At 42.7% G+C, this 20,296-nt stretch overlaps 1 long non-coding RNA gene across 1 annotated transcript; it reads left to right on the top strand.

The window, feature by feature from the left end:
• Positions 1 to 8,565: 8,565 nt before the first annotated feature.
• LOC105541588 lies at positions 8,566 to 15,854 on the top strand. The gene is made up of 2 exons (XR_001006355.1): positions 8,566 to 8,864; positions 15,561 to 15,854. It is a non-coding gene; the product is annotated as an uncharacterized LOC105541588 (long non-coding RNA).
• Positions 15,855 to 20,296: the final 4,442 nt, after the last annotated feature.

Genomic DNA, 20,296 nt, shown 5'->3' with positions numbered 1-20,296 from the left:
ATGTGAGCTCTTTGTTTAATATATGAAATGGAAAATTCAATGAGTCCTAGGATGAATCAGTAGAAGTATATATTTCAAGTTAAAGGAGGTGAGGTCACTGTAACAGTAATCACATTTTGAGAAGAACATTCACAACCTAGAATATTCCCAATAAAAAGCTTTAAAATATCAAGGAATATAAAAACTGTGACATATAAGAAAATGTTTATGAGCCTAGAGATTTTAGGACTGTAATAGAGAAGATTGAGAGGCCGGGTATGGTGGCTTACACCTGTCATCCCAGCACTTTGGGAGGCCAAGGCAGGTGGATCACCTGAGGTTGGGAGTTCAAGACCAGCCTGACCAACATGGAGAAACCCTGTCTCTACTAAAAATACAAAATTAGCCAGGTGTGGTGGCCCGTGCCTGTAATCCCAGCTATTTGGGAGGCCAAGACAGAAGAACCACTTGAACCCAGGAGGCGAATGTTGCAGCAAGCCGAGATCATGCCATTGAACTCCAGCCTGGGTGACAAGAGTGAAACTCCATCTCAAAAAAAAAAAAAAAAAAAGACAGACAAAAAAGAGAAGATTTAGAGAAAAATGTGATTATTTAGACTCTATCTGAAGTGAGCAGACTAAGGAATAGGATGAAAATGAGAAGGAATAAAACTTCAGGTGCAAAGGACCTTCCCATGAATGGAACTGTGTGAGGAAATCTTAAGCATAGTGTAAAGAATCATGGCAATTGGTAAGAGGTTGAACTACCAACTGGACCTCAACATGCCAGTGCAAGTTCACTGCTGGGCTTGTTCTTAAGAATCATCTAAACGAGGTTGTTTAAAAAATAGGAATTCAAGGTGGGCCCAAACAGTCAAGGCCAAAGCGATATGTGCCTTTATGCTGGCTGAGGCGGTGCCATGATCCGACATGGAATAGCAGGGGCCAGGTGGAGTGAGGAGGTGTTGACGCAAGAGGAGATGAGGGTGGAGGTGGAGGCAGCCCGATGTTGGAGTCCAACTGGGGTAAGAAGGAAACCTGAGCAGGAAAATGTGGCACAGTAGTGTGGGGTGTCAGAGCCCAAGCAGGGTAAAGAGCAATGCTGGGGGCAGTGATGGCAGTCTGGCATGTGTGTTAGAGCCCGAACAGGGTGAGGAAAGCATCTTTGCAGCCTGGCAGTGGGTATTAGAGCCCGACTGGGTGAGAAGTGTGTTCCCAAAGGGCAGAGCAGAGGCAGTGCAGAAGGATGATGAGAAGGGTGTCTTTGCAGGGGAGCAGCAACTGTGGCAGCCCAGTGTGAGGTGTTGAAGCCTAAGAGAGGTGGAAGGAGCTTCCGCAGTGGGGGCTGGGGATGGCAGCATAACAAGCAGGAGTGTGTGGTGGGAGCTGGGAATATGAAGAAAAATAAGGTTAGGGCTCAGGCTTAGAAAAGTTGATAGTCTTGAGAAAGAGATGGCACATGAAAGGGATGTCAGGATAAACAAGGTGCTATAATGCACCATGTCAAGAGGCAGTGAGAAAAAAATAGGGACCCAAACTCTTATCTAAGCACAGGTGACAGAGTATTCAACAAAAAGCCCAAATATTACAAAAAAAAAAAAAAAAGGGAGGGGGGCAGTGACCAGCAACAGGGTATTGATTACATACTGAGGGGATTTTCCAAATAAGTAAGTACATGTGGGATTATGGGAGTCGTGCTTCTCACTATTGGTAAAGAAAATTAGAAATGTAAAAAGGAAACAAACAAATAAACAAACTAGAATTGACTCAGGAGTGTTGAATTGTAACTGGAGTTTGACATGTGAATTCATAGTTGTCAATCTGTAGATATATTGATACATATAAGTAGTTATAGAAATTAATATACATCCCTGTATATATGATACAGATGCAAACACACATACATTTCTTACCGCTGAGAAGAAGTGGTAGCAGTGATACCTCAATAACAATGAACACACCTATACTGATATCTTGATATCTAAACATCATTCTTCGCTAAAAGGAACCATGGCTCCTCGGAGAAATAGCTGATTCTAGGGCTGAGACAGGAAAGTACTAGATGAGCTAAAACATATTTTTGTACCAGAAAATAAGGAGGTGCTCAGTGAATGATGAAACATGTCAAAAGGACACAGGACCCAGCTCAAACTGGCAAAGCTCAAATGGTGTCACATGATTAAATAATTAGTAACAAATCAATGTTAGCTCCCTTATTATTATAGTTGTACTTTTGTTGTAGAGAAGGTCTTCATCTGTAGAAAATGTACACTGAAGTATTACAGGAGTAATGGGGCTTTATGTTGTCAATTTAGTCTCAAATTATCTTGAGTAGATAACATGAGGATGGAGGAGTGGGGAATAACGCTTTTAATAGTCTTGGAACTATTTTGTATATTTGAAATCATTTCAAAGTTTAAAAAAGATATTCCTAGACCTCATTATAGACCTATGGAAGAATATTAATTTATGAAAGTGAGGCACAAGGATTTGTATGCTAAAGAGTTCATGTCATTCCTTGCTAGGTTTGGAAACCACTGGGCAAAATCACTGCTTTGCAGACTTTAGTGTACATACGTTACATGGAAATCTTGTTAAAATTCAGATTCTAATTCAGTTGTTTTGTAGCAGGATTTAATTTTCTGCATTTCTAACAAGCCCCAAGGCAACGCCGATGCTGTTGATCTGCAGACTAAACTTTGAGTAAAAAACTAGATGATCTTTGAGAACATACTCCACTTGACAAATGATGAGAACAGTATTCTCCTTCCAGTCTTTGTAGAATTCATGGCACTAGAATTCATACACTTAAATGTTCCTTCATGACTAGCCTGTAAAATAAACTGGCAATGGGCTTCATATTTGTGGATGATCTTGCACCTTATAACAAAAGGAGAGGTTTGCCCCTGGAGAACATTCTGTCAGGCTCTGGGCACGACAATAAGAATTTTTGTTTTTTGCCAATATGACCAAAATCTAAGCAATGACACTTTATTATTATTTTTTCTTTTTTTTGTTTGTTTGTTTCTCTTTTTTTAATTATACTTTATGTTCTAGGGTACATGTGCACAACGTGCAGGTTTGTTACATATGTATACATGTGCCATGTTGGTGTGCTGCACCCATTAACTCGTCATTTACATATATCTCCTAATGCTATCCCTCCCCACTGCTCCCCTCCCCACAACAGGTCCCAGTGTGTGATATTCCCCTTCCTGGCAATGACACTTTATTAAAGGTCTACAGAGGCCTTAAGAAAATGAAAAGTTCTTTGGGGTGACATATCACACTCTCTTAGATCATCGTTTTCTTAGAGTTGAAACTGAACTAAAATCAAAAAGATTTTTTTTTTCCCCCTCAAAGCACAGGTGGAAAAAGCCTAAGAAGTCAATGTCAAAGATAATCATCTCAGCTACTTGGTGAATATCTAGCTCTTCCTTATGCCTCGGTCAAATCCCAATAGAGTGATTCCTTTATCATCTTTGTATGGAGAAATAATCATTATTACTGAGTGCCAGACATGAGCCTGGCAATGGATTAGGTCCATTAAGTTGGTTTAATCCTGTATGTCTATTTTTTTCCATTAAAAATAGGTCACTTTTGTCATTATCTTCCTGTCATTCTATGTTCATAACTGTTTTTTTCTTCATATAGATGTACTTATAAAATCATATATGGTAATGTTTATCTGTGTTTTACAGATGTACATAAATGCTATCATAGAGTACCTTTCCTTTTGCAACACTTGTGGTTAGGTTTTAAGATCTACATAGACAGACAGATAGATTGAAGAAGTATTTTCTTCTATAAACACAATACATTTGGTTTATGGGCCATTAGTTTTTCTTCAATGTTTTCTGTCGAAGCAATGCTATGATAAGCATCTTTTTATATGCTTCTTACTTCATTTGTGCAAGAGGTTCTCTGGGGCGTGTAAATAGAAACCAAATTGTAGGATCATAGGGTGTATGCATTGCCAAATTTGCTAGATGATGTCAAATGCCCTTGCATAGTGGTTCTACCTATTTATCCTCCCTCTGAGAGTATAAGAGGGTCCCTGGATCCCCATATCTTTGCAAAGTATCGTTAATCTCATAGGGTTAATGATGTAATGTTCTTGGAACTGTGTCTGACACTTAATCTATGCATATCCCTATGACTCTTCTACAACAACTGCAATAACAGCTCCTATTACTATTACTCTAAAATCACTACTATTTACTTATTAGAGTATGCCCCAGCCTGGAATGAGTGCTCAGTAAATATCTTTTGAATGAATAGATGCCCAATCCCCAGAGCCATTGTATAAAGTAACATTATGAAGAAAATGAGGCTCCCAGAGGAAACTCACTTGCCCAAGGTTGCCAGTGATGGAACTGGGCCTGGGACTCAGCCCTATTTCTCTCTAGTGTGAATTCAATTTCCATTATATTCCACTTCCCACATCACTTCAAGTAACAGTGATTTTTTATGCCATCCTCTCCTCTATAAAAATTTTGGAAGATTAAAATCTGTAATAAACAACAAAAGAAGAATTATTTAAAGATGCTGGTGAAGAGGATGGTTACTAGTTACATCCAGAGGCCTTGTTTAAAGGGTAGCTTGTATGTATTACCCTGCTCCCCTCTCTCCCCTTAGCCAAGGAAGCCTTGTCTCCCGGGAGGGGACTTCACAGCCTCAGAATGTGCAAACAGAAGTCTGCAGCTGAAACCAAAGTGCCATGTCCCCCAGGCTGCCCCGGGGCACATTTCTTTCCTACCTCCTCTGTAAGCTGTGCCTGCTGCAGCGGCCTCCCTGGGGCAGGCGCTGCCTCATCTGACAGGCCATAATTTGGGTCATTACACTCTCCCATGGGCAGTAATGACATTTTTTCTTTTCTAGACATGACCTCTGCACAGCTGCCTCATGGGAGGGAGAGTTGATTACTCCTCCACTGGGGCTCCTGTCTTGCAGAAGCTGGCTTCTGAAGGCCACTGCCTTAGTCTGTGGAGCTGCCTGTTTTGTGGCTCTTATCTTCTCGGAGAGGCTCTGCACCGAGGAAGGGATATCTCTTAAAAGGGTCACACCCTAAAGGCTGTGACTTGAGAATAGTGTGGGAATACAAGGGCCACAGGGGAAGCATTCCTGCTCAAAAACAGCTCTGCGTTTTACCCAGAGAGATGCATTTGCGTTAAATTCTGGGGAGACTTAAGCTCAGAAAAGCACCCACCTTAGAATTAAGAGAATCATCTTGCTTAGGTCAGTTTCCTTCAAGAAAACCATTTAGATGAACACTAAAGAGGAAGGAAAGCAAGTCCTCTGGGGAAGAGGCAGCCGGGGCAGAGCTACAGGGGAGTCAGAAGACAGAGCTGGTCCTGCTGCTCCTGGAGGTGCCAGGGGGTCACAGGAGGGGAGACAGGCTGGTGATGGATGCCGATAGTGCTGGCTTCCCCTTACAATGCTGTCTGAGTGCCAGCTTTTCCCAAAGAGGCATTTAGAGAGATGGTGGGATACGATGGATTAAACACACTGACCCTGGGGTCAGATAAAATGGGATCCAGTCACGTTCTGACAATTATTTCCTTAGGAACATCAGCAACCTGTCAAACCACTCTAAGCCGTTTCCTTATTTGTCAAATGAGGAAATTGCTCTCAGAGTCTTAGGGTCCTGTGCATCCCAGTGTTTTATGACTCTAAGAAGGAGCCATATTTCTATAAAACTGCCAGACCGGGCGCCAGGCTGCCCACGGCAGACACTGTCTGTCTTCTGGGCCCAGGCCCTAAGCAGCAGTTGATTCAGGGTCCTGACTGCATTCGCTCCAACTCGTTACCTGTGGCACTGGCTGTGGGGATGTCTTTGTCAGTGTGGAGTGCTACAGAAAAGTACCATAGACATGGTGGCTTATAAACAACAGAAATTTATTTCTTCCAGATCTGGAGGCTGGAAGTCTAAGGTCAGAGTGCCAGCATGGTTGGGTTCTATGGAGGGCTTTCTTCTGGTTGTATTCTCATGTGGTAGAAAGAGGGCAAATTCCTTTTTTGAAGTTCATTAATCCAATTCATGAGGGTTCTACCCTCATGGCCTAATCACCATGGCCCAAAGGAGTCACCTCCTCATACTGTCACCTTAGGGGTAAAGATTTAACATGAACTTTGAAGGGGCACAAACATTCAGTCCATTGCAGGGAGTGACACCTCTGTAAGTACCAGGGATTTGGTTATTTGCCAAACTCTGATTGCGGTCTCCTCTATTTTCTTATCCCTTCTTACAAATCTAGTTTTCAAACTGCCAGCAATTGACCTTTTATTAGTAACTTAATTAATAAGTTATTTGTTTGAATTACTTTAATGTTCAAAAGTGATTGGCTAATTCTTTTTCCTAATCTAATTTCCCTGAAAGAGGGAACCTGGGAGTAAGGGTATCTTGTGTTCCTGATTGAATCCAGTTTCTCTTTCTGAGAGTTCTTAACAGGGAGGTATTAGACTCTGAAATGACCCCAGGGGAGCATGTCTTCCTTTTCATAAACATCCAGCACTTAACATGAACACAGTCAGCAGAAGCCAGGACATCATATTCTCTTGAAATGTGATTTCTGAATTTTTCTCTGTCTTATTAGCTTAAGTTGCAGTACATGTTAGAGAGGAGAGAGGACATAATAGTCATGTTAAATGCCTGTTAAATTGATAAATAAACACATCGAAAGTCTAAGAAATTATTGATGACTTCATGAGGTTATGTTCTGGGTTCTAAGCAGAGAAGTTGTAGTCATGAGCACTGTTTCAGCCTTGAGATGGGAGTGGAATCCTAACCCCTAGGGTTTGTAAGCAGAGATATATGGGACTGAGTGTCAGCACAATGCTGCCTGGGTGAGAAATAGGGGAGACTCTTATGCTTTTAATAGTTGGAGTCTAAAGGAGCTTGTATTATTTATGGGGCTGCTTCTCTGCCCTTTGCTTCTCCATCGAGGCAAGCCAGTGTTCGGGAATCTCTTGTTGGCTGGCACCTAAGCATCCATCTCTTGAAGACTCCTTACCGATTTAGAAACCCCACTGGCAATGTTACTGACATATAGTTTATGAGCATTTCAAGGGTTGAGAAACTACTTTCTTCCAAGAGCAGACTATGCCATTCAGCACTGCTAAGTGGCTGTACGGGTACTAGGAGGCCACAGGTTAGGAGGAGCTGAGTGCTGCCTTGCTATAATTCCTTTGCATGCTCTTTGGAGACATCTACAGGTCTCTGTGGCTACCCCTCAGATAAACTGAAACACCTTGACCTACCCCGACTCCAGGGCCTCCCTTTTCAAAGTTGATCATCTAGATCAGGGCTTCAAATATTCCCCAGGCCTGGGAACCCTCCCCTGAGCAAGCTCCAGTTGTGTATTGAGCTTTCCCACAAACATGTCATACTTCTCTCCCTAATATACAATAATCAAGACCTGACTACCTACCCGGGAGAATCCTAAAAGGGCTCTTCCATCCTGAGGAGTCATGAAGAAAGGAGGAAGTCTGGACTCTTGCGGATGGTTAGCTGGAGCTAGCCTAGAGCATGAGGTCTAATGCCCCAGGAAAGAGGCAGCTCTGGGGCCTCTAGTGGTCACTGTCTCTCTCTAACACACACATGCACACGTAAGCACATGCAAACACAGACACTTACACACCAGTTGGGGTAGAGTCAGTGGGAAACACTGAACTGAATCTGTTCTCCTCTTTCATCCTTTCTCTGGTGAAACATCAACAGCAACTGCCCATCTGCCCCATCTAGGGTCTTTTGGCTGGTGAGAGGTAGCATGTGAGTTCTGTGTGAAGCTGTAGTGTGTCCTGTCTGCTCTTGGGTTTCTACTTTCTCAGTTACAGAAGTTACAAGTTTGTTCACCATTAGCAGTTAGGATTAACTCCTTCAGAATAAGTATTTTACCTTCTGCAGCTTTTATTTTGTTCTCAGCTCTATCACAATTCACAATGTGACTTGGGACAAATTGTTTGCCCCTGTAAAGCGAGGAGATTGGATAAGGCCACCACGAAGTTCCTTCCTGTTTCTATAGGAACATTTCACCCTGCAGGACAATGAGCCAGAGCCTTGCATACCAGGGGCAGGCATTAGACCACAGCTACTTTGACTGTCAGACTCATCTCTAGTGCTTGTGCCACTAGTGAGATGCGCCTAATGGGGGACTTCATCCCCCACCTCACCCTGGTGTAAGTAGTTTACTGGATGGGAATTTGGGGCCCTAGAAGCCTTCATCTGAATATTTATGTACCTCCTCTGAGTTGAACAGGTGTTATAAAAGGGCAAACTGAGGCTAAAAGCTACCTGGAGAAGATGCCTGGAGCAGGGTTCAAGATCAATGTAGCTTTTAGTCTCAGCTATAAACCATCTGAGCTTTGGGTAAGTCACTTGACCACCAGGCCTGTTTCCTCATCATGACAGAATGGAATTCTGAATTCCCTTTCTGTTGTAATAGTCTGACTGCACGAGTTTCCCTTAGAGAAGTTTCATACCTGTTAGACCTCCTGCTGCCAGGAACTAACCTCCTGGGAGACAGGTCTTATTGTCATCCAGGCATATAGGAGGGTGCTGAGAAAACACTTGTAGTAGATGCTGGACTGTGCCATTCAAAGCTAGCTCCCTTTGTTATTGAAGAACTTATTTCCCTACATGTCAGGACTTCTGCTGGCTGATGGCCCCCCGCTGTGAGCTCTTTCAGGCATCACCCTTGGCTGCAAAAAGCTCCCTCTCCTGAGGTTACTACCTGCATCCCTGGAGGCAGACTTCATCTCATGTCTTCATCCAAAGTTTGAACAAATTGGCTAAGAAGGTGCTAGACATGCAAAGGGACTAATTTTTTTTAATTGAAATGGAGGAGGAGTATAGATCTCCAAGAACCAGAAGAGCCACATACATATGTAAGTGGATTCTGAAAGTGCTGAAGCAAGGGGAATGCAACATTAAGTTGGATGAGGGAGGATTTGTCAATATGAATGCACTCATCTGTGATACAGAATTTAACAACCTGGCAAGACCCCCAGGAGAGGGTTCTAACATGTTGTTAGGATGACTCTGAAAAGCATGAAGAAACTGATGGCTCAAATCATGTAAGGCAGAAATACCAGAATTGCTATGGCAGAGGGTGGATCAAAAGTCTCAGAAAAATGAGCATGTAAGAATGCTATGTACTATTTAATGTGGAAAGTCCACCATCTGGTTATATTTAGTGAGAGGACACAGAAGATGCTCTGTTTCTCAAAGCAATACAAGATATACTAAAAAAAAAAAAAAAAAAAAAAAAAAAAAGACACCAACATCTCCCAGAACCTATTGGTGGCTGTCCCTAATAAAGAACTAGTTTCACTAATAGTAATAGTCGGATAAGATCCCCCAAATAATAAAAGTAGGGTGGTAGTGCTTAACAATCAGAAGAAAAAGAGGTAAAACTTTGGTAATGAGGTAAGGTCAGAGAGGCAAATGAATGCTGTGTCCCAAATAGATAGAATACCTGAGTCTGGGAAACAAGAGGTAAAAGAAGAAATGGCCAATTTCATCATCATCCCCAGAAAACTACTTGTTGGAATTGGAATTAGGGCTTTCTGCTCCCACAACTCTGGGCTCTGTGGATTTAGAAATTAGGTCTTGATTTCCAAAGGAGATGTGCTTGTACCAGTGGACTTGACAAGAGTTCCAATGAACATTGAGTTTCAGCTGCTACCAGGCATTGTGGGCTCTTTGTACAAAGGCACCAGGCAAGGAAAGGAGTTGCCATCAAGTTCAGGGGCAAGTGACCTTGATAATCAGGAGAAGGTAAGGCTACTGTTTTATAATGAGGATAGGGAAAATACTTTTTCCACCCTTTTGCCTAACTTTAATGGTAAATGAACAAGGATGGCAGCCACGGCCTGAGAAAGGCATGATGTCCAGAGGCTCAGACTCCTCAGAGAGGAGGGCCTGGATCATGCCACTTAGGTAGCAGAGGTGCTGATGGAGGGTAAAGCAATTGAGAATGGGTAGTAGGGATGGAGATGATTAGTATCAGTTGAGGCCTTGAGACCAGCTGTAGCAGCAGAAGCTGTAATTTGACTGACTATTGTTTCTATTATAAGTTTACCCAGGAAAAGAAGACCCCCATGAATCCTGGAGGATCTGATGTTGGAACTTTTATAAAAGGACTCTGGGTGGCACAAGAGTAGATTATAGTAGACCTGAGATTGTGCTGCTCAGATCTTACCCTTAAGGCAAGCTTATGGCTTACAGCTTACAGCCCACAGCTGTCTGCCCTATCCAGGAATTGCCCTTGGTTGTGAAGAGCCCCCTTCCTAAAAGCAGTCTTCCTCAAAGGCCAGTCATTGCAGAGGCATAAAGGCCATCCTCACCCCAACTGCAGACAATTCTGGAAGAGCATTCCAGCTCCAGGTTTCCCTGTGGGGTCAGCTGAGACTGTTGTCATTGCACTGAAGCTCAACAGTGCAAGCTGTTCCTCTGCCCAGAGCTATTTGCCTTTCTTTCCCTCTAGATATTAATCCTGAGAGCACTGCCCAAGACACTTCCTGTAGGCTGCTATCTCAGAGCCCACTCTCTGTCAATCCTGACTTGCAGGAGTACGTTTAAAATATTGAGCTTGATACAAGAATTATTATCATGATAATAAGGATTATTTATATATTAGGTGCTCAATAAATATATGTTGAAGCAGTGATGAATGTCATTGCAGGACATTTTAATATGCTTATTGCTATAATCTCCTTAATGGAGTATTCATTTAACATGTCAAGCTCTAATATTAAGCAGAATCATATAAATCCTGTCAGAAAGAAAAAAAAAGCCTTTGAAAATCTCAGCATGATGCACTGTATCTTTTAATGGATCTCCTTTGGCCTGTTCTATATTCACTTGCCCAACAATCCTTGACTATGGGCCTATCCTACATCTTTTTCTGGAGTAACCAGAGGAAAAGTTATGTAAATTGTGTACATTTTAAGAATTTGATCAAACCAACTCTGACTAGATTAGAGGTCAGCAAACTTTTTATGTAAAGATGCAGACAGTAAATATTTTGCGCTTCAGGGGCCACATGGTCTCTGTTGTGATTACTGAACTCTGCCATGATAGGGTGAAAGTTACCATACATAATATATAAATAAAAGGGAGTTACCGTATTCAAATAAAACGGAACTTACAATAATAGGTGTTAGGTCACATTTGGCCTGCAGGTGCTATTTTGCCAATCACTAACCTATATAATATACAGAACGTAAGAAATGAGATGGCTGCTTGTCCTCCTTGGCCTGGAATTAGCTACCCTCTGTGTCATGTCCCTGGTTTCACAAATTGGCTAGTCTTCTCAATGAACAAGTACGTATTCAACCTACAGGTCCTAGGTATATAAAGGTAAACAAACATGATCCATGGCTGTTAGGGGCTAATAGAGAAGCAGAGGTGAGTCATGGTGGTACAGTTCCTTAAATATTACAAAGGATCCATGAAGAACAGAGTTCAGTGAAGACCCAGAAGAAGGGGTGACAGATTCTTCTTCCAGATTCTTTGAAAGTCATGAAATAGCATGGTGTGTCCATGGGCCCTGCACACTTGGAGGTTTGGTGATAAGGGGGGGTCTGTGATAAGAGACCCAGCTGGAGGGGTAACCAGAGGTCAGAGCCATGGGCTTTATCCTCAACGCAATGGGAACAATTGAAGGGTTTTAATCAGCGAACTAGCATGGTGAGATATGTGTTTTATAAAGGTTCCTCCGAAAGCAGATTGCCGGATGATTGGATGGGATCAGCAAGTGACCATAGAAAACCAGAGCACTTATCATTTTCTGATGTTACAGCAACTTACTTTTAAATTGTTTATTGTTCATTTCTATTTGTCCTTGCTAGAGTACAAACACCAGGAAGGCATAGATTCACTCTGATTCCCCAGTACTGTTTTTCAAGGGCCTGTAACAGTACTGGGCAATAGCAGGCACTTAATATGTACTTGTTGAGTGAATATAATTAGTAAATTAAAGGTTTCTTTCTTTTTTTTTCTAATGTATATTTTTAGAGACAGGGTCTCACTGTGTTGCCCAGGCTGGCCTCAAACTCCTGGGCTCAAGCAATTCTCCTCCTTAGCCTCTCAAGTATTTGGGACTACAGGAGTATGCCTATGTGCCCAGCAGTTTCTCTTCTTGTGGTAAGAAAGAAGGTAATGTAATTCCAGTTTCAGTTTTATCAAAAGGCTGGAAGCAGAAAATATCTTCAGTAAATCAATTCACAAATATTTGGACTACAAGAAAGGCTATGGAAGATCCAAAATGACATAGATTAGCACAAGCAAAGATTCAAACTGAGAAACATTACCAGTTCCACAAAGGGCAGCTCCCAAGAGCAATCCGCAAAGGAAGAACTCTAGGCTAGGAATATGGAAATCTGTATTTTTATTTCAACCCTGCCACTTATTTACTATGTGAACGTGGCCATGCATCTTCTTACTCTAGCTCCCTATGGAATGAGACTGGTTCTTACTTATCTCAGCCTAACTCAGAGGGTCTAGCCTGTAGTAGATGCTCAGAACACTTGTGTTAAGTGCCAGCTACAACAGGAGTTAGGAGTGGACTCATGGCTCACAAAGTTGAAAAGGCAAGGCTCAGAGGATGGAAGGTAAACCCAATAGGAGTAAACCATCTCCTTTCACCTTTAATGACACAAAATTATGGCCAGGGATTCCCAGCTGCACCCCATCCAATTATTTCCTCGCTCTGTGGAAATTCTTGACAAGTAGATTTTTTACTGTGGGCAGAAAAATTCAGACCCAGCTCAGTGCTCCATCTGTAAGCCGGAGTCCTCTGAGAGAGGAGGCAGCTGCCTCCTGCTGAGGTCCGGCACCCTCACTACAAGAAATGGGCTCCAATCTTAGCCAGGCCAGCACTCCACAGACACCATGGATGATCTCAGATCCCTGAAAAACCCTGACACTAGTGAGTTTAAGGAGTGCTTCTTGAAACCAGACTATTTCCCTCATAGGAACTACCCAGGCCCTCTCTTCAAAGCTCTTTCCTATTTAATTTTCCTCCATCTGCTTGGGTCTCTGTTCTGGAATAACACTTTATAGGCAAACTTTGCGGTGAAGGCCCTTAAAAAGGAAAGAGAGACTAAATATTTTAGAAAAGAAAGAACTCAGAAGGCAAGAATCAGAAATCTTATTCAAACTGGTAGTGAAAAAAGGGGAAATTAACTTTTCTATTTTCACGAAATCTCTTCCAAGGTTGGGCTTAACCTCGGTACAACTTGGGGGAAAGTCTTGGGCTGTTCTTCAAGAAGCCAGGCATGAGGAAGCATTACCTCTATTTTCTTTAATTCGTTTTCTTCTGGAGCGGAAACACTGGGCAGGGGAGTTAGATTCACCAGGAGAGTGGGTGCACCTTCGGGCTATCCCATGAGCATGATGTCTTGTGTTTATTACCACTCCTCAAACACTTATCATGTTGGGCACTGTAGATATATAGGTGATTTAGACAAAGACTCTGCCTGAAGGAACTCACAGTATACCAGGGAAAGGGAAGCTCAGCCAATTACAACACAATATGCCAAATGTGTGCTGTCATGGAAGCCTTGACACGGTGCTATGGGAACACCAACTCTGTATGTTTCTCAACCTGCATTGAATTTTTAGACCAGGTCTGGTAAGTTGGTGGGTTTAGTGCATCAGAAATCACTCCTTTGGAAGAATAAGGAATCTGGTGGGAGAGCTCATTCTGAGGGAAGGATGATGAAGGAAGAATATGGTGAAGTTGGTCCTACTAAGAAAACCTTAGCCATGGAAGGATAATTCTGAGTACAGTCCGGTGTCTGCCACTAAAGGGCGAATGGAAGAGATGTAAGGGGGAAGTACAAACCAGACTAGATACCCACTTAAACATGTATGAATTGCTGGGGGCAGGCACATGGCTGAGGTACTCTCACTAGTATAGTGCTAGAGCTGGCTCCTACCTGCTCACCAGAGCTGACTGTGTACATCGCTCTCCAGTGACATCACTACGGTAGCTTGAAATCAGCCATGGTGGGAATATTGACACCATAGAATTTGGCAAGCCCTATAAATCAGGACTATTTTGTCCCACGGGGAGCTGCTTATTAAACATTTGCCAGCATATGACTCTCGGAATATAATCAACAGGCTGAAAGACAAGAAGACCTTATCTCCCAAGCCATTCTACACCACAGTACAACTGGGCATGGTGAAGTTCCAATACAAGTGTTCTGAAAATGTGCATTGCAGAACACTCGTCTTGCATACTTTATGTGCTTCTTGGAGTTTATACTACATACTAGCATATTAAAAGTTCTGAGGAAGTGGCATAAAGAAAGCTGCTTAATTTTTTTAATTTAGAGCAGTGCTTCTCAGACTTCAGTGTGTATACGATTCACTTGGGGATTTTGTTAACATTCAGGTCTGGGATGAGACTTGAGTTTCTACATTTTTAAGAAGCTACCAAGTGATGCTGATACTGCCGGTTTAAGGACCATACTTTGAGAAGCAACAATGTAGTATTCCTTATTTAATGATGGAATCTAGCATGTTCTTGTTAATCAGTGTAACACATGTTGGCATTCTGCAGAACCTTATCCTTGGAGTACACTTTGGAAACATTTATAAAATAAGCACATGGTGGTATATGGGGTTGCGGGAGGTATAGACAGGCCCTGGTGGAGATTACAGTGTCCTTAGAGCAGAATGGAAGCTGTGGGGGCCAAAGGAGCAATAATTGACCCTGGGGAGACCACAGTTTTCAGAGAGAAAGCAATGGAGCTTGGTAGAAAACACTGCCAAGACAGACGTAGAGATGGAGACCTATCCAAGGGCATAGGTAAGCCACAGTGAGACATGGCATGGGAAGCTTCCAGAAAGTCTTGGTGGGAATGCTTGACAGGGAGCTGAGTTACTGCATCATGTAGATGGTGGTATAAGCAAACGAAATATTACACATTACTGTGAATATTACCTAGTTTCTGCCCATAGGGTGGTGAAGGCAGGCCAAAATGAATAAATTCTCTCAAAAAGAATTGGCAACAGTTTATGAGGGGTGACAAGTTCTCTTTGAAGATGAGTAGAACCCCATTAAGCAAAGGTGGAGTATGAACCAGGGAAGGAGAAGGCTAGGAAGGGATGGTGTATATGGTACAGGGAATGTGTTTTCATTTCAAGGGTCAGAGAAGGCAAAGGTATGCAGGGGACAGGCCAGATGGGGTGGAGCTGGGTCTCATGCGCAAGCTCTTTTTTCTACCTAGTGCCTGACTCCTGTGGAACCAGAGGCAAGTGCTGTCTGGAGCACAGTGGGGAGCTTCGTATTCTGCAGAAGGCCAGGCACCTGCATGAGAGGAGACGCTAAGGGGATGGGGTTGTAGGGAAAGCAATAGGAGGAAAAATTGATTCCTAAGGAAATAAACTTTTCAAAAGAAATCACCTGAAGAGTCAGGGGACTGAATTATATTTACTGATTTGACATATTAGTTTGGCCTTATTGCTAAAGACAACATTGCCTTTCCAAGGGAGACTCACCAGTATAATAAAACTAGAGGCAGTAGAAAGGCTTTCATTGGTTTCACATGGAACATGCTATACTTTAGGCCCAACAATTCAGCGGCAGCACCATCAACCCAGAGAAGGGTTGTGAGCAGAGTCCGAGATGGTCAGGAGGAAAGGAGAACGTGGGAGGTGGCGAGTGTCCACTGCAGCACCGCTCACCGCTCTAGTCTCAGGACAGCCTGCTCTGTTAAAGCACCTGGTCCTCCTTCCCGAAGACTGCAGTCCCACCCTGCGTTATGTTTTGTTCTGTGTATGTGTGTGTGTATCTCTCTTGCTAACTGCTGAGCTTGATAAGGAAAGGGACCTCATTTTGTGAAATAAATGATATTTATGAGCTCCTGTGCTATGGTCTGAATATTTGTGTCTCTCCAAAATTTGTATGTTGAAACCTAATCCCTCATGAGATGGTATTAGGAGATAAGGCCTTTGGGAGGAGATTAGGTCATGAAGGCAGAGCCCTCATTAATGAGATTAGTGCCCTTATAAAACAGACCCCAGAGAGTTGCCTCCTCCCTTCGGCCATGTGAGGACATATTGAGAAAAAGGCTAACTATGAACTAGGAAATGGACCCTCACCACAAGTGTCTGATCTTGAACTTCCCAGCCTCCAGAACGTTGACCAATAAATTTTTGTTGTTTATTAGCCACCTAGTCCATGGCATTCTGTTATAGCAGCCTGAATGGACTAAAACAATCTGAGATTTCAAAAACGTTATCTCCTTCACTTCTCACAGCAGCTTGTCAAGGTGAGTATGACGTTCCCAAATTTACAGGAAAGGAAACCAAGTTTCAGAAAAAATAAGAGGCTTGTGAAATTCCTATAGGAAGGAGCTCTAGCTCCCAGTTCAGCGCTGTCTGCAATACGATAGCTTTCCCTTATTCAACTGTCTATTCCCCACAGAGCTTCATGCAGACACACAGTAGGCTTGTAAGACATGACTCAGTGAGCAATATTATGTCTGTTCATCCTTCATCCAGAAATTGTTTCAGAATTGATACCAAATGACTAGAGGGATATTGAAGAAAAAGATATTGCAAACTCAGAATCTTCACAATGAACTTTACAATTTGGATTTTTACCAATTATATGTAGCTTTTACAATTACAGGCCATTCTTTCAACAACTATTTCACTAGGGTTTCACTGATAGACACGGTCTCTGCCCACAATCTAATAGCATCGAGGATCACATAACAAGCCTTGGGCACTGAGCTTAACATCTGTTTCCATTTCAAAGTCTCACCCACAATTTATCATCTGCCTCTCTGTCCATGTGAAATAAAGTCTGTACTTGTATCTTCTAAATCAAAATAAGCCTTAAAGCACAGGTGCCATTTGAGTTTCTTCATTTATCTGTGGTCGGTTTTATTTGACCTCTTTATCTTGATGAACTCAAGGCTGTAGATTTTGGGGCAAAGAGACCGTGCCTTTGGTGAAAGCCCAGAGCAATGTGCTTTTAATAATAAATAGCTAAGATGGAGGGTGGAAATAGAAGATTAGACTCTGAGATTAAAGGGGTGAGTACTGCCAGAGTAAGCATGGGGTCAACTCAGGTGGCTGATCACTCTGGCAGTGCAGAGAAGGGATAACTACTTTAATCCAGGCATAACCAGAACATCTTCACAAAAAAGACAATATCTATGTTAAGACCTAAAGATCAAGTAGGAATGGACAGGCAGAAGTAGGAATATGTGCAAAAACTCAGAGAGAGCAGACATCACGGTGAGGAGGCAAGTGGTTCAGGACGATTGGACCTGAGAGTCTTGACGGGAGGAAGTGGCAGGAAAACACCGTGCTGAGCTGTTGGATTTAATAGAGTGAGCAATGGAGAGTCAATGATGGGTTAGACAGGGAAGTGGCCTGATCAGATTTTTATTTTAGAAATATTACTCTGGCTGTGATGTGGAAATTGGTTTGTAGTTAGAGCAATTACAAGGGGGCAGGGTGACTAGAGAGGAAGCTGCTACGGTTGTCCAGGTGAAAGATTATTGTGCTAAACTGAGCAGAGGCAGTGGAGATGGCAGAGAATGGGCAGATTTGATAGTTATTTGGAAGGTATTAGCAGTAGAATTTGGCGAATAATGGTTGTAGGGATGGAGACATGGTCAAAGATGACTCAAGGCTGGTTGGCTTGAATCACAAAGAACCCAAGGTGATGTCATTCTCTGAGAGGGGAAGGTACGGGGAAGAGGAGAGTTTTCATTTTAACTTATACTGCTTGGGAATAGAGAATGAAGAGGAAAAGTTCATTTGTGTAGGAACTGAGGTGTCTGTGGGAGAGCCAGAGTGCAGGAGGTAGCTGGACATACAGGTCTGAGGATCAAAGTGAGAAGAGAGAGCTCCAAAAATATGTCAAAGAACACACCATAAACATTTCTAGGACAGGCTTAGCTCAATGAGCCCTTGAAGGAAGCTGAGAAAGAGAGGTCAGAAGGAGAGGAGGGAGTCCAAGGGGCCATGGCATCCGTAGGGCCAAGAGGAGAGGGCAATTCAGGAAGGACGGGTCTGCAGGCAGTGCCAAGTGTTTCATCATCCCATGCACTTCTTCCCTGTCTTGAGGCTTTTTCATTTCATTGATGTCGCTCAATTATGTGGCTGAGGGAGTTTACAGGGAGCAGGCACTGAGAGTGATCTGAACCTCCCTGGGACAACTGTGGTACCTGGTGATACAGGCGTGACATTTTTTAAGTACCTATGATCCACATTTTACAACAAACTCAAGATGCCTGGGCCAGAAAAAGACCAGGGGTGAAAGGACAACTGGAAATGTGTCATCTATTGTATTTATTCCTTGACTGATTAAAACATGTTGGTGGAGCACCTATTGTATTTCAGGATCCGCTAGGCTGTAGGCTGCAGTGATACGTGAAGTATAGTCCCTGTTATTATGGGGGAAGAACCAGGTTTGTGTTCCAAGTTTACAGAGGTTGATAGCAATTATTTAAATAATTATATTAATTATATCTGTTGGAAAGAATACAGAAGAGAAGTATCAAGTACCATGCGACTGTGGAACAGAGGGTTGAAAGTCATTTAGAAGATCAGGGAAGAACTCCATGAAGAAGGAACATTGAATAAGTGCAAATTGAAAGATGAGTAGGTCATGGGGTGCATGCTAAGTTGTCAAAGAAGGGGAAACAGGGTTTTGACAGAAGGAACAGCCTGACTGAAATATCTCACGCAGGAGGAAGCCCGGCATGCGGGAAATGAAAGCAACTTCGTGTGTTTGGAGCAGAGAGAGCTGAGACAGAAAGATGTAAGGGGAGCTGAGGAGGACGGCAGGAGCTAGACTTGGCAGGACATGGCCGGGTTTATTGGGCAGGTTAATAATTCGGGAAGAATTTAAGCTGGGGAGTGCTGTGATCGGAGTTGCATGAGAAAATTCACTGTGGCTGCAGGATGAAAAATGGACTGAGGTGAGCATGCATGGATACAGGGAATCCACATGTGAGTGGCTTTGAACACCTAAGTTGTGCAGCTTTTATTGAGTATCTACTGATTATAGCAAATGTTGGATGAGTTGAAGAGTATCCAGGACATGTGGGTTGGACAGTAAATGTGGGAGAGGTATATATGTTCTTTAAGAGGCTGAAATCTTTTTTGGAGCTGAAGTCATGAATCCCCTAGAGAGAAAATAAAATTGAGAGCTGAGTGTGATGAGTCAGAGGGTTCCAGTTGGGAGGGACCAGTATGGCCTGGAAGAGTGAAAGAAATAGTTTTAAGTGGCAAATAGAGAGGTTGGCCTCATGCATGAATTCTCAAGGTGGACAGCATGAGTGACGGGGCTTCCAGAGGGGTCGAGGGTGGGGAGCAGGAAGAGCACATTCTTTCTTGGAACAGGACATTGTAGGTCTCTTTTCCCAACCACCGGAGGTGACTCCCCTGTCCACACAAAATTCTGGAATCATCAGGCTTGCTTGATTATGTATTAATTTATGCATTTATTTATTTATTTGAAAATGGACATCTCTGAGGAAGTTTTCTTCTCCTTCCTGTCATTTCCCAGCAGAAAAATCAGCTTTGCAAAGCTTCAGATTTTAGGGCTGATCATGTTTCTTTCCTCCCTGGAAAAGAACTGGAAAAAACATTTGCATGTTTTTATGAGTCTTATTACATAGCTTTATGACTTGTACATGTAATAATAGCAAGCCAGACGTTCATGGTATGTGTCTCCAGAGAAGTCATCATTTGACCATAAAAATGTAAATCCATTTGGAAAAACACAGACCAGTTATTGAAAGTGAAGCCTGCAGACCATGTGCCCCCGGTGATCAATTAGCAAAAGCCCAGGGACACACATCCTCAGCTCGGACAGGCTCTGCAGACCATCTGGAAACAGACGATGCTTAATAATGCAGAATAATAAAATCAGCTAAGTTCCCATTTACAAATGAAATAAATTGAAGAATGAGTGATTACAGTGATTTACAGTGCATGAAAACATTTTCTGCAAATTGGGGGCAGGACTGGGGCTAGAGGCTGAGGAGTGGGGAAACATGGTCACAGATTCCTGTGCCCACTTTGTGAATCCTGGGTGAAGCCAGACTTTTGAAAATATGAAACCACAGATTCTAGGTGGTTGATTCTCTCTGCAAAATTGATGTGTCGAAACCCTCCATGAATGACTGTACTTTCTCTGACAAACAGATATCAATACCTAAAAATGCTTCCTGCAATTTATTTCCACAAAGCAATAAGATAGTTTCAGACCAATAAGAGCTCACTAAGTGGTATTCTCAGCTCTGTCACCCCTGCAGCTATAACCAACGAAATGAAA

Source organism: Mandrillus leucophaeus, unplaced genomic scaffold, assembly GCF_000951045.1.
Source record: "Mandrillus leucophaeus isolate KB7577 unplaced genomic scaffold, Mleu.le_1.0 Scaffold1058, whole genome shotgun sequence".
Classification (NCBI taxonomy): domain Eukaryota; kingdom Metazoa; phylum Chordata; class Mammalia; order Primates; family Cercopithecidae; genus Mandrillus; species Mandrillus leucophaeus.
The sequence above is the reverse complement of the archived record's forward strand: the minus strand, read 5'-3'. Positions and strand labels throughout refer to the sequence as shown.